At 41.5% G+C, this 13,973-nt stretch overlaps 1 long non-coding RNA gene across 1 annotated transcript; it reads left to right on the forward strand.

Moving 5' to 3' along the window:
* Positions 1-9,370: 9,370 nt before the first annotated feature.
* LOC103672442 lies at positions 9,371-12,829 on the forward strand. Its single transcript, XR_571173.2, has 3 exons — positions 9,371-10,237; positions 11,163-11,224; positions 12,743-12,829. It is a non-coding gene; the product is annotated as an uncharacterized LOC103672442 (long non-coding RNA).
* Positions 12,830-13,973: the final 1,144 nt, after the last annotated feature.

Here is a 13,973-nt window from a genome sequence, read left to right on the forward strand (position 1 = left end):
ACCAACTTTCATTCCCACCAACAATGTAGGAGGGATCCCCTTTCTCCACATCCTCTCCAACAATTGTTGTTTCTTGCCTTGTCTATTTTTGCCATTCTAACTGGTGTAAGGTGGTATCTCAGTGTGGTTTTGATTTGAATTTCCTTGATGGCTAATGATTTTGAACATTTTTTCATGTGTCTGTTAGCCATTTGTATGTCTTCATTGGAAAAGTGTCTGTTCATATCTTCTGCCCATTTTTTGATTTGTTTATTTGTTTCTCGTGTATTGAGTTTGAGAAGTTCTTTGTAGATCTTGGATACCAGTCCTTTATCTGTAGTGTCATTTGCAAATATATTCTCCCATTCCGTGGGCGGCCTCTTAGTTTTTCTGACTGTTTCCTTGGATGTGTGAGTAGAATGACTTCTAGGCCATCCGGCTTAGCAATTAGAGTCACAGGTTACCTCAGAGAAAGTGTCTTTGAAGACATGAAGCGCTGCAGAAGTCTGAGCAGTGAACAGCATTTTGTTTTCATACATCTTAAGTTGCATTTATTCTGTGTACATGTTGTAGAATAACCAAGAGTGAGAACTTAATAGTATACTCAGCAGGGGCGCCTGGGTGGCACAGCGGTTAAGTGTCTGCCTTCGGCTCAGGGCGTGATCCTGGCGTTCTGGGATCGAGCCCCACATCAGGCTCCTCCGCTGGGAGCCTGCTTCTTCCTCTCCCACTCCCCCTGCTTGTGTTCCCTCTCTCGCTGGCTGTCTCTATCTCTGTCAAATAAATAAATAAAATCTTTAAAAAAAAATGAAGTCTTAAAAAAAATAGTATACTCAGCAACTGATCTTGAAATTCATAAGGGCTGAGTCTGGACACTTTATATTTATCACATCTAATTCTAAGTTTGGGAACAGGTATACTTACCACAAAGTAACTGTTCTAAAACGTAGAATTATGTGTGATAAACATAAAGTCAAACTGTTGCTTGAGCAAATGAGACTGGTGATCAAACTGAAGGGTAAGGACCTGAAGAGGGATCAAATCTTGAACTACCCCTTCCACTGAAGCTGAACGAGCCAGACATTTTCAAGGGTGTCATCGGAGTAAAGGCCATGTTCTCCATGCAACCCAGGCTCTGAATTATATGGGCTCCATTCCAGCTTTAAAATATGATAGACTTATCCACCAACTAGGAATTCAATAGATGGGCTTCGGATGGTTCATGACCCCCATAAAATCACATGCAAAACTTTGTGTGTTATTTGTATATGTTTCTGGAGAAAGTGTCCACACGATTTCTCAAAGGTTTCCACACCCCAAAATATTTAGGACAACAGCAGCAAGGCACTAAATACCCCTCTTAGGAAACAAAGAACAAAAAACCCCAGAACAAAACAAGAAAAAACTAATATAAAGAGTTTACAAATGAAGTTTCAAATGATTTAATTCAGTAATTTCTCGAAATATCTTTATTTGGACGCAATTTTGATAAAATACACCTTGAGTATTTTTTTAAGGAGAAAGAAGGGTATTAAACAAGTCACAAAAGAACATTTAAAGTATTCATTCAGGGGTGCATGGGTGGCTCAGTTGGTTAAGCATCTGACTTTGGCTCAGGTCATGATCTCAGGGTCCTGGGATCCAGCCCCACATCCAGCTCCCTGCTCAGCAGGGAGCCTGCTTGTCTCTCTCCCTCTGCCCCTCCCCCTGCTTGTGGTCTCTCTCTCTCTGTCAAATAAATAAATAAAATCTTTTTAGAAAAATGAAAAATAAAATATTCGTTCATTCATTCAACACATGTTTATTGAGCAGTTACTACTTACCTGGCATTGTTCTAGGCTCTGTTCTAGATCGAGCAGTGAATAAAACAAAGTCCTTGACCTCATGGAGTTTGCTGTCAAATGGGAAGATACCGACAACAAACAAATCAACCAGTATGCAATAGGTTAGATGAGGACAAATTTATGGAGAAAAATAAAACAGAGTAGGGGGTAGATTCTTGTATGATTTTACGTGGGGTACTCAGGAAGGGCCTTACTAATAAGATGAGTTTTAATCAGAGATCTGAAGGAAGGGAAGGAAAAAACTATGTAGACATGGGCTGAAGATGGAAGTCAGGTCAGGGAGTAAGATTCAATGCAGAGGAATCAGCAAGTGCCAAGGCCCTGAGACTAGAATATGCTGAGTGTGTTGGAGAAACAGCAAGGATGCCGGTATGGTGAAGCAATGTTTCAGGGAGCAAGATCAGATCAGACAGGTAGTTGGGAGCCAAATCAATCACTCAGGGCCTTGTAGGCCAAGGTAAAGACTTGGACGCTGAGTGAAATGAACATTTGGAGATTTTATGTTTCTCAGTTCTTTGGAGTTTTCTTTTTCCTTCACATGCGGTAATAACCACCTTTTTTTCTATGCATTTCTAACAATTGTAGTAAAATATACAGAACATAAAATTTTTTATATTAACCATATTTTAAGGGTACAATTCAGTGGCATTAAGTGCATTCACAATGTTGTACAACCATCATCACTATGTACATCCAGAGCTTTTTATAATCCCAAATAGAAATTCGATACCCATTAAATAATAACTTCCCATTCTTCCCTCCCCCTAGCCCCTGATAACCTCTATTCTACTTCCTGTCTTTATGAATTTGTCTATTCTAGGTACCTAATATATGTGGAATCATACAATATTTGTCCTTTTATGTTTGGTTTATTTCACTTAGCATAATCTTTTCAAGTTTATCCATGTTGTAGTATGTGTCTGCATTTCCTTTTTAAGTCTGAATAATATACCATTGTTACCATTTGTTAGAGACAAATATACCATTTGTTATTGGTGAACAATAATCATTTATGCCATTTGTTAGTGGTAAACAAAATATACTGCATTTTGTTTATCCATTCATCTGTTGATGGACATTTGGGTTATTTCCACCTTTTGACTATTGTGAATAATGCTGCTATGAACATTGGGGTACAAGTATTTGATTGAGTCCCAGCCTTAAATTCTTTGGGACATGTATCTAACAGTGGAATTGCTAGGTCATTTGGTAATTCTGTATTTAACTTTTTGAGGAAATGAAGGTTTTTGAGTGACATCATCAATCAGATAAATCATATATATATATATGTATATATGTGTGTGTAGGTATGTGTATATATATATGTAGGTATGTATATATATGTGTGTGTAGGTATGTGTATATATATGTATATATATGTAGGTATGTATATATATGTGTGTGTAGGTATGTGTATATATATATGTAGGTATGTATATATATGTGTGTGTAGGTATGTGTATATATATGTATATATATGTAGGTATGTATATATATGTGTGTGTAGGTATGTATATATATGTGTGTATATATACATATGTAGGTATGTATGTATATATATATGTAGGTATGTATATATATTCTGTATGGAAAGCAGTCTTCAGAGGAGAAAAGGAAAAAGCAAGGTGAATTAGTTTCCTAGCACTGTCATAACAAATAACCACAAACTGGTTGGCTTACATAACAGAAATGTATTCTCTCACAGTTTTGGAGGCTAGAAGTCCAAAATCAAGGTTTCAGCAGGTTTATGTTCTCTCAAAGTCTCCAGCAGAGGATCTTTTCCATGCCTTTCTCTTGACTTCTATTGTTTCTGGCAATCCTTGGCATTCCTTGGCTTGCAGCTACGTGACCCAATTTCTGTCTCCATCATTAAACGATGTTCATCTTATATGTCTCAGAATCTTTGCAGGGCTGTTCTCCCTCCCTCGTGTATGTTTTCTCTTCTTATAAGGACAACAGTCTTATTGGATTAGGGCTCACCCTAATCGAGTATGACCTCATCATAACTTGATCACATCTGCAAAGACCTGATTTCCAAATAAGAGCACATTCACATGTAATGGGGGCTAGAATTTAAAGTATCTTTTTTGGGGGGCGGGGGGACACAAGCCAACCCACAACATAGGAACACTAGTAAAGACAGTATTGGAATAATCTAAGGGAGAAATGGTAGTGGTTTGGACCAGAAAAATTAGAAATTGGCTTCTATTTGAAGATAGAGTCAATAGGCTTTACTAGAGATTAGATGTGGGATGTGAGCATTAAGGATGACTCCGAGGTCTTTTGCCTGAGTAATTAGAAGAATGAGATCAGGGAATGTTCATAAAGAGCAAGTTTGAGGTGCAGGATGATACTCAAAAATTCAATTTGAGTGTGTTATGTTGAAGATGTCTGTCAGACACGCAGGTGGAAATCTCCAAAAGGCAACTTAGAATTTCAAGGTCATCAGAGAGGCACCGGATAGAGATATAAATTTGTAAGTCAACAGAATAAAGATTATATTTAAAGCCATGAGATTCCATGGGATTGCCCAGGAAGTGAGTGTAGATAGAAAAGAGAAGATGTGTGAAGACAGATCCAAGGGGTACTCCAGTGCTTAAAGTTTCGGAAGATGAGGAAGAATCCACAAAGAAGACCAGAAGGAAGAGATTAGGATGAGAAGAAGGCAAAACAGTGAGAAATGATCATTTTTTCAGGAAATATTTCTGTAAAGGGGAATGGAGTCATGAGCTAATAGTTGAACTGGAATGTGATAGTAGAAGGGTTTTTTTCAAGATCTGAGAAGTAACAGTATGTATATATTCTGTTGATTCAGTGTAGAAAGAAAAATCGATTACACTGGAAAGGAAGGGGACATAAATTTTCTCCATGTAAAACTAGACATAAAATACACCTATGTTTGAGTAGTGAGACAGGATCAAGAAAGACATTCAGAATGGTTACCTCTGGGCTAGAGATTTCAAGGGAACTTTATGCCTTGTATTTTTCAGTGTTGCTTTCAATTATTACAAAGTACATTTAGCAAATCTACGAAAACAATAAGTGTTCTATTTAGATAATCCCAGAACCGGTAATGTCCACTGAGTGTGAAAAGCTGTCTCTGCAGCATTTAATACTGCAAGCTTTCGGGAAGAAACCAGTGGGTGAGGTGATCCAGAAAATCCAGGAGACAGAGCTCAAGCAAGGGCCCAAAGAACGAAGAAGAATGCAGACCAAAAATTAGCTCTTAAAGGGAGGAGAGACTTGATATTATTTGAGACTTGGGGTTGGGGGTGGTAGTCATGATTGGGACAGGCACACATCAGTTTGCACATGGAAGGGAAGAAATTTGAGGAATCCCTCTTCCTTCTTTAAAGGAGACATCATTTGCTTGGGAAAATGGGAGCAGAGTTGGTATGCAATAGGTATTGCAAGAGGTATGCAACTAGCACTGAGGGCCCCTTGAGTTTGGAAACTATTTACTTGTGATAGAATCAACTGGGAAGATTTTATCAATTTTTCCAGGAGTACTCAGCAGTCCAGGAGCAGGAGTTGAGGGAAAGGATAGGTGAATTAATTCAAGGTTAGGAATTGCAGGCATTGCCTCAGGACAAGGAGATAAAGACATTGAGGTACTAATGGAAACAAAATAATAACAATCAAGATTTATTGTATTTCACATGCATTATTTAATTTAATCCTCATAGCAATAGAAAAGGATTAAAAAGTATATTAGGTTAAAATATCATAGGAAAGGATAACAATTAAAAAAAAAAAGGATATTTCTGGAGCACCTGGGTGGCGCAGTCGGTTGAACTTCTGTCTTTGACTGGGGTCATGATCCCAGGGTCCTAGGATCAAGCCCAGCATTGGGCTCCCTGCTCAGTGGCAAGCCTGCTTCTCCTTCTCCTTCTGACGCTTCCCCTACCTGTTCAAGCTTTCTCTCTCTCTCTCTCTGTCAAATAAATAAATGGAATCTTTAAAAAAAAAAAAAGGAAAAGGAAATTTCTACTGTACAGATGAGAAACCTGAAGCTTGGGGGTATGGTAGATGTTTGCCAGGTTTGGGGGCTATCTTTCTAGATAGAAAGATCCCCCCATCACTTAGGTCTTGATGGGAGGTGAGGCCCCAGCTCCCAGTAGGCCTAAAGTGGGCAGATAATCCCTATGCCAGCTCCTTGGCAGGAAGCATGAGGGCCCAGAATTGGCCAGTATGATGCTCCTGCCAGGAATTTTGTCTCATGTGGAAGTCCTCAAAGATGTGGCAACAGGAAAAGCATATTCTCAGAGGCTGAAGCACATTTAAGAATCCAGCAGTAGGGGCCCCTGGGTGGCGCAGGCGTTAAGCGTCTGCCTTCGGCTCAGGGCGTGATCCCGGCGTTCTCAGCGTGATCCCGGCGTTCTCGGCGTGATCCCGGCGTTCTCGGATCGAGCCCCACGTCAGGCTCTTCCGCTGGGAGACTGCTTCTTCCTCTTCCCCTCCCCTTGCTTGTGTTCTTTCTCTCGCTGGCTGTCTCTCTTTGTCAAATAAATAAATAAAATCTTTAAAAAAAAAAAAAAAAGAATCCAGCGGTAAAAATGGCAGAGAGCGTCCAAAGTTGGACTGTCAAAGGCAGTGTGTAACCTGATTGTTCTCTGGTGTGACCTCTGCTATGTTCTTGGCTGTAAGCTTTTGTTGACTTCTGCCTTTTTCTTAGATTTGTTCACCAGCCTTCATATTCTACCATAAGCAACCCAAAGACATACAATAAAATCTATTTCTGTTTAAGTTAACAAGAATCAGCTTTTTCTTATAGCCAAGAAATCTGAATGCATCATAGATATTAAGAATGTGCCTATAGTTGTTGTCAAGGGGTACTCAATAATCAGACATACGTAATTATTTTTATGAATGTCAGTCAGCCTCTCTTCCCAAATACCCTGGGGCTTGGTCAATGGGCTCATGGATCAAATGGTTGTAGTAGCAGAGACAGGAGATCTACAAGGACTCAAAAATCTTGCCTTTCCCACACCAAGACTGATCTGCCAGCTGCTGATTTTTTTAACCTGCCAGCAGAGACCAAGGCTGAGTCCCTAATATAATATCATATTTGGGGTGGGGGTAGACTAGTCAGATACATGGTGGCAGGTTGATTACATTGATCTCTTTACATCATGGGAGCTGGGGAAAGAGGAAGCAACTATCCTCACTGGAATGGTAATTATTCTAGATACGAATTTGTCTTTTTTGCCAGCTATTTTTTTGCCAGCAATACCACCTGTGAACATCTTTATTTACCATTACAGTGCTCCATTTAATATTGTTCCTACCAAAGAACTGAAAGAAAGGGAAGCTATCTATGGATTTCACTGGTCTCACCATGTATCCCATCATCTATCAGTATATACCCTTACAGGACAGTATTACAACCTACTGAAGACTCAGTTATCTTATCAGCTAAGAGACACCACTCTGAGTAGTTGGAGGGCTGTGCTATGGAATGAGATAATGCTCTAATCAATAGCCAATACATGATGCTTCTCCCTATCAGATGACAAGAGTCCAGAAACCAAAGAGTGGAATGGTAGTATCACCTCTCATTATATATAAGAATGCTATCACAAAGTTTTTATATCTGCTTCTTGTAATGCTGGGCTCTCTGCTGAGTTAGAAGGTTTAAAACCCATAGAAAGATTGCTTCCATCTGAAGACTCAGCAATGGTTCCATTAAAGGGGAAGTTGAGAAGCTATTGGGCAATCTGGGCTCTTTATGATGTTAAATCAACAAGTAAAAGGGGCTTCTTGTATTATTGGAATGAACCGTTCTAATTTTCAAGGCAAAAAAGAATTTCCACTACAAATGAAATGGTTGGGTGGGAGTGGACCTAAAACCAAGGGGAACCTCCAGGGTACTCCCTTGCGCTGCTCTGTCTGATAGTAAAAAGTTAATTGAAGGCGACCCAGCCCAATACAGGCAGGATCACCAAAGGTTCAGATCCCTTCAAATGAAAATTCAAATTGTCCCATCTTTTAAAGTAGCATGATTAGCTGATGTGCTGGCTGAAGATAAAAACAAAACAAAACAAAACCAGGAAATGGGAGTGGAAGAAAGTTATAAACACCAACTATGGGGCTTTTGGGACCAAATGCAGAAATGAGGTCTGTACTAGCTACCCTACTTTCTTCCTTGCTTTGTTATGCAAATAGAAACAGATTTCCTTTGCTTACCCTTTCCTTTTCTTTAGTATTTCATTTTACCAAACTGGAGGTAGTGCGCTTTATAAGTTAGACCCTGGGTTACGGGGGAATGAAGGTTACGGTATTGTGACCAAACCAGAAGAGGGATGAACATGCCGCGGAGCCAGGAGCTCCTCCTGCTGTCTCAGACAGCAGCCCACTCCTCCAGCCCTTCCAATGTTTGTAAGTACCTAGTTCCCTGCATTCAGTCCTTCCTGCTTAAAATTGCTAGAGTGGTTTTCTCTTATCTGTACGTAAGCCCTGACCAAAAAGCAAAACAAGGACAGCACTGTAAGAATGAAAAGTATAAATATGTTTAGTTTGTTACTGAATGAAAATTATTATGGAAGAGTGGTATAGATAATCTGTTTTCACTACTTAAAAGAGTTTTTGCTTATTATTCAGACTATAAAAATTGCCGTAGGCCATTATGTAGCTCACTTTGACACGGCTTTGTCTTTTTTAAGTCTCACAGATGTCTTGATCAAAGAAGGAGAATCTCTGTTTTCTGCCAACACTTACATCTTTAAAGTGGAAGGAATAACCTTTCCCAAATTGCAGCTAGCTCCTTAGGGACAGGAACCATCCCTATCCTATTCACTCTTAACAGCACTTAACAGAGCAGATTCCACATAGTAATATAAATAGGTTCTTTAATATGTGCTTTTTTGTGTCCCTAGGAGTAAAAAGCATGACAGTTTTTAGACCCATGCAGATCCAGTCTTGTTATTAAAACATATTGTTAGAATCTAAGCTCTTTCCCCAATACTTGGGATGGCTGGAAACTCAAGCCAGAATGAGAGACTCATAAGCAAGGGGTAATACAGACTATCCAGAAAACTGAGAAGTCTGAAGCATTCAAGGAATGGGGTCCTGTTATCAAATGTGACTAAAGTCCTACTGGGGTATGTAAGAGCCTTTTGATATTCTGTTTCATTGCAAGTATATCCAATCAAAAAATTCCCAGTCTTAAGGAAGTTCAATTTTAATTTTAGGTTTTTTCTTAATGGTCAAATTAATACACATTAATTGTAGGGAATTTACAAAGCACGGAAAAGCGTAAGGAAACAGCAAAATAGATACCCACCCCCATCTCATCATCCAAGAGAAACCACTATCAACATTTGGGCATATTACTTTAGTCTTTTTTTTTTTTTTTTTTTTTTTTTTTTTTGAGAGAGAGAGAAAGGGAGGGAGACTGAGAGAGAGAGAGTGAGAGAGCATGAGCAGGACAAAGGGAGAGGGAGAAGCAGACTCCTGATTGAGCAGGGAGCCCAACTTGGGGCTCGATCCCAGGACTCTGGGATCACAACCCAAGCCGAAGGCAGACGCTCAACCGACTGAGTCTCCCAAGCGCCCCACTTTTGTCTTTTTAAGTTAACACTTGAGAGGTTAGAGGAAGGGAGAGATTGGAACAGAAATGTATCCCTCTCTTGTAGGTCGTTAGTGTTCTTGACATCAGGCTACCGGTCTCTAAGGCAAGATCCCCCTCTTCATAAGGCACTTCCACAAGCTCCCAGAAACCTCTGATTCGGCCATTACAACAAAGAGATGTTTTGTTTTGACTGAGGGAAGGAGTTCCTCTTTTTGTGTGACAGATTGATATTAAGAAAAACCTGTTAGGGAAGCCCAGCACGTCCGTCCCACCAGGTTACAGTGCATGCCACCTCCCATCTTTCCAGCTATCTTCTGAGAGCCAGCATCTGGGTAGAAGGAGGGAGAAAGAGGGCAATGAGAGGAACCAATTAGATCTGGGGAGATAAGGAGAAGGGTGTGTCAGTAGAAAATGGAGTATGCCCGTGTGACTGGGAGGGTGTGAGGAATGCAGATTGGGTGTACTGGGCAGGTGTATTTCAAAGATAATTCCCACAAGCTCTCGCTGGTCAATGTCACAGAAAAAGCAAAGAATGGGGGAGGAGACTTGGTAGGCAGGAGACTGTCTACTTAATTAAGAAAAACATTCATCATTTCCTGCTCCTGCTCTCTGTATATCTCTGAGAGCTGGTTTCTGATGACAGCCTTAAAAAAAAAAAAAAAAAGTTTATTTGTTCACTTCCTGAAATCCTGAGATGGACCACACAGCCCCAGGCAAAACATGCTCTAAAATGAAAGTCAATTTTTCTCTCTGCACTTGAATGGGAGGTTTGGGTCTTGCTCAACAGTATAGCCCCTGAAATGCACTGGGACAGACTCTCCGTGGTGACTCCAATACTAAGCAGGTAATTAATGTCCAGATTATTTGGATTAGAACCTAAATAATTCAGTGATGGATATCAGTTGATGCTTTCTTTCCATACTCCCTTAGAAAGAAACTTGTTGACTCTACCTCCAAATTATCTCTCAAATCTGTTCACTTCTTCCTGTCTCCAAAGCACCAGTCACCATATTCTCTCACCTGAACCATACTAACAGCTTCCCAGCTGGCTTCCCCTTTCTGGCCCTACTCCACTGTCCACACAACAGTCAGAACAATCTTTTAAAACCTAAGTCCCATCAAGCCTTTCTCTTGCTTGAAATCATTCAATGCCTCCCATGGCTCATATGGTAGAATCCAGAATCCTTACCATGGCCATACAGCATCTGTCCTTGCCCTTCCTCTCCTTCATCTGGTCTCACCTTCCTCCTAATTCTCCGTGTGCCAGCTTCACTCGTCTTTTTTCAGTTTCTTTGAGGCACCAAGGTTCTACCTCAGAGCCTTTCCATGCACTATTCCTCTGCATCAGCTGTTCTGCTTCTCCCTTCTCACCCATGCTTTGATCTTCGGCTTAAATATCATTGACCATCCACGCCCCGTCTAACGTAGGCTCTCCCCCTTGCACATAGCGCCCTGTACACTTCTTTCACAGATCTTATTAAAATTTGAGAATATGTATTTGTTTGTGAGATTGTTAAGGTGCAGGTCCCCCAACAGATGGTGTACTCTAAGAAGGTAGACGTTGTGTCTGCTCTCCTTCTGCCGTATCCCCTAGTGCCTGGCACAGTACCTGACACATAGTAGGTGCTCAGTACTACTCTTGATTGGATGATTTAAAAAGGATAAAATGATAATGACCAAAAGGTAATTTCCTTGTGTCTGCTTTCCGCTAATGCAGGGCACATAAGAAGCACTCAACAAATACTTTTTGATTGATTAACTAACTTTAGGTTGACAGTTTGATTGGAAGAAAGGTATCACCCCTGGAACCAGACACATCAAAGACACCCAGGTATGATTACAGTCAACCCTTCCCCTACTCTGGTGAAAGTGAAAACTACCCTAGTGAGGATTAGCTACAAACAGTTATAATTACTTTAATGATAGAGCCTCTTACAAGAAAAAGGAATCAAGGTATACTATAGCTGACTGTTACTGGGTGTGACTATGTTATCTGCAGGAAGGGGCTGTGACTGTTTAGAAGGGGCTGTGGACTCACACACCTCACCGGATTCAGTAGGCTCAGAAAGAGAAGGAGAATGGAAACAAAGTGGGAAATGCATGGAGAAAGTCTTTTCTAATATGGCAAAAGATGATATATTTATTTGAGAGAGAGACAGAGCACAAGCATGAGGGGTAGAAGGAGAAAGAGAGATTCTGAAGCAGACTCTGTGCTGATCACAGAGCCTGACACAGGGCTGGATCTCACGACCTCGAGGTCACCACCTGAGCCGAAACCAAGCGCCGGGCGCTCAGCTGACTGAGCCACCCAGACACCCCCCAACCTAACAGCCCTGATGATAAGCATCATAGTGCAGATAAATTTTTTGTATAAAATTAATTGAAATATATATCACCGGAAGCCGTAACCGTGGCTCGAGAGCTAAGCTGCATTCACCCTAGGGTTCCTGTCGATATTTCTAAGCATGTTCGGGTATAACAGAGGCTTGCTTTGTTCCGAGGAGCATCGTAACAGCCGTCAGACCGGGGAAAAGGGAGGCAAGGCTCGTAAGTTTGGTTCAAAGATTCTGGTTCAAGGTCAGTGTCAGTGACAGGCATGAATAAGTCCCAAACAGCATCTGTCACTGATTGTCTCAGCCCAGCTGAGCCTAGGGAGCAGGACCCACAGAAGATGGACAAAAACAAAGCATAAGGTGGGGTGGTGTACAAACCACGTGTGTGGCAGCATATACCCACGGGGTCAGGTCACATGTGGGACATGTGAGGACTTGATGGACACGGAGAAGGCACAGACGGGAACACCAGGCTGCAGCGGCATCACAGGGACACTGGCACCTTCAGTGACCATTGTCCCTCTGGTGCTTCTTTGAAGGTTTGGAAGCATTTGCAGCAGTATGTTGACCTTGGTGCAGCATGAGAAGCACCACAGTTATCAAACTAAAACAGGAGAGGAGGAAAGTGTGTGGGAACAAAAGAGTACTAGTTCACGTCCACCTACGGGCGCTCCGAGGCATTTCCAGAACTATTGGAAGGAATTCGTTATGCGTTGAATTGTGTTTCCCAGAAAAATTATGTTGGATTACTGACCCCCCTACCTCAGAATATGACCATATAGGAAGTAGATCATTTCAGATGCAATCGAAATAAGATATGGTCCTTAGGGTGGGCTTAAATCCAGCACCTGGTGACCTTAGAGAAAAGGAAAATGCTATGTGAAGACAGAGACACACCAGGAGAAGGCCAAATGATGACAGACGTAGAGACTGCAGGCCAAGGAATGCCAGGCGCTGGCGGCTCCCTGGCGCCAGGCACCAGGAAGAGGCAAGGAAGGATTCTCTCTCTTCTACAGGTTTCAGAGCACCCTGGACCGGCCAACACCTTGATTTTGGACTTCTAACCTCTAGGAATGTGAGATAATAAATTTCTGTTGTCTGAAGCCACTCGGTTTATGGTATTTTGTTACAACAGGCCCAGGAAACTAAATAGAATTTGGGGAAAGGAGTTTTTCAGAGTAAATAAGACAGAGCCAAAGAGACATTGTTTCACTGCTGTTGTTTGGACCCTAATTTTTCCCATAAATTTGTGAGGCCAGAGAAACCCAATTTCTATGTAACAATCGTATGACTAACATGCCAAACAGCTAAGCTTTTATTTGCTGCCTGGAATTTAGTCAGTTCATGTGCTATCTGGTCTCTTTCATGCAACTTTAAAGACCTGCCTACATTGACTCAAATGAAATAATGTATGAAAAGCTCTTACCACAGTACCGGGCACCTGGCAAAACTTCATAAATGTTGGATCGGATCATTATGACTGTCGTCTGACTATCCTGATCCCAGAACTCTCAGCTGCTCACATCTCCGCATGCCAGAGCTGCTGAGAGCCGCTGAGGAAACCTCACACCAAGGCGGTCAGGTGCCTCTAGAAATCAAATGTCACCAAACTCACTCGAGTCCCCTACCCTGCCTTGGCTTCCCTAGTGAACGCTCTCTCCTATTCTCTGCAAACTGTATTTCAAGTCATGCTTCCTCAAACCTCCACCATCCTCCATTTCTCCTCAACTCTCTCCACCAAACCTACTAGGCCGTGTCCGTCCACAGCTACTCCGGACTTCTCCGTGCTATTTAAACATAAGGGATAACCTGGCTTCTTTCTAGTCCAGGTAGTCATTCTGCACTCTTCCCTCTTGCTGATTCACACTTTCAATCCATAACCAAGTGTTATTAATTCTACCTCCTAGATATCTTGCCAATCCAGTCACTTTGGTTTATCTCCACGGCCTCCAGCTTGGCTCAGACCAGCTGGTTGTGTCACTGTCCTGCTTAAATCCCTTGAATGACTTCCTACTGTTCTACAGATGCTCGCAGGACCTACCCCTGCCCCCCTCCCAGCCCCTCTTAATCCAAGCTCTATCAGTTTTTCTAATCTCACCTCTTTTCTTTCTCTGTATTTCTTACATCCTATGCTCTAGGCTAGAGAGGAACTCAGAATACCTTTGCTTCCTTATTAAAATAACCAACACTTTTATAACACTTACTATGTTCTGGGTACATGGTAACTCATTTGTCAGGACAACAAAC

This window comes from Ursus maritimus, unplaced genomic scaffold (genome assembly GCF_017311325.1).
Source record: "Ursus maritimus isolate PB19 unplaced genomic scaffold, ASM1731132v1 scaffold_2, whole genome shotgun sequence".
Classification (NCBI taxonomy): Eukaryota; Metazoa; Chordata; class Mammalia; order Carnivora; family Ursidae; genus Ursus; species Ursus maritimus.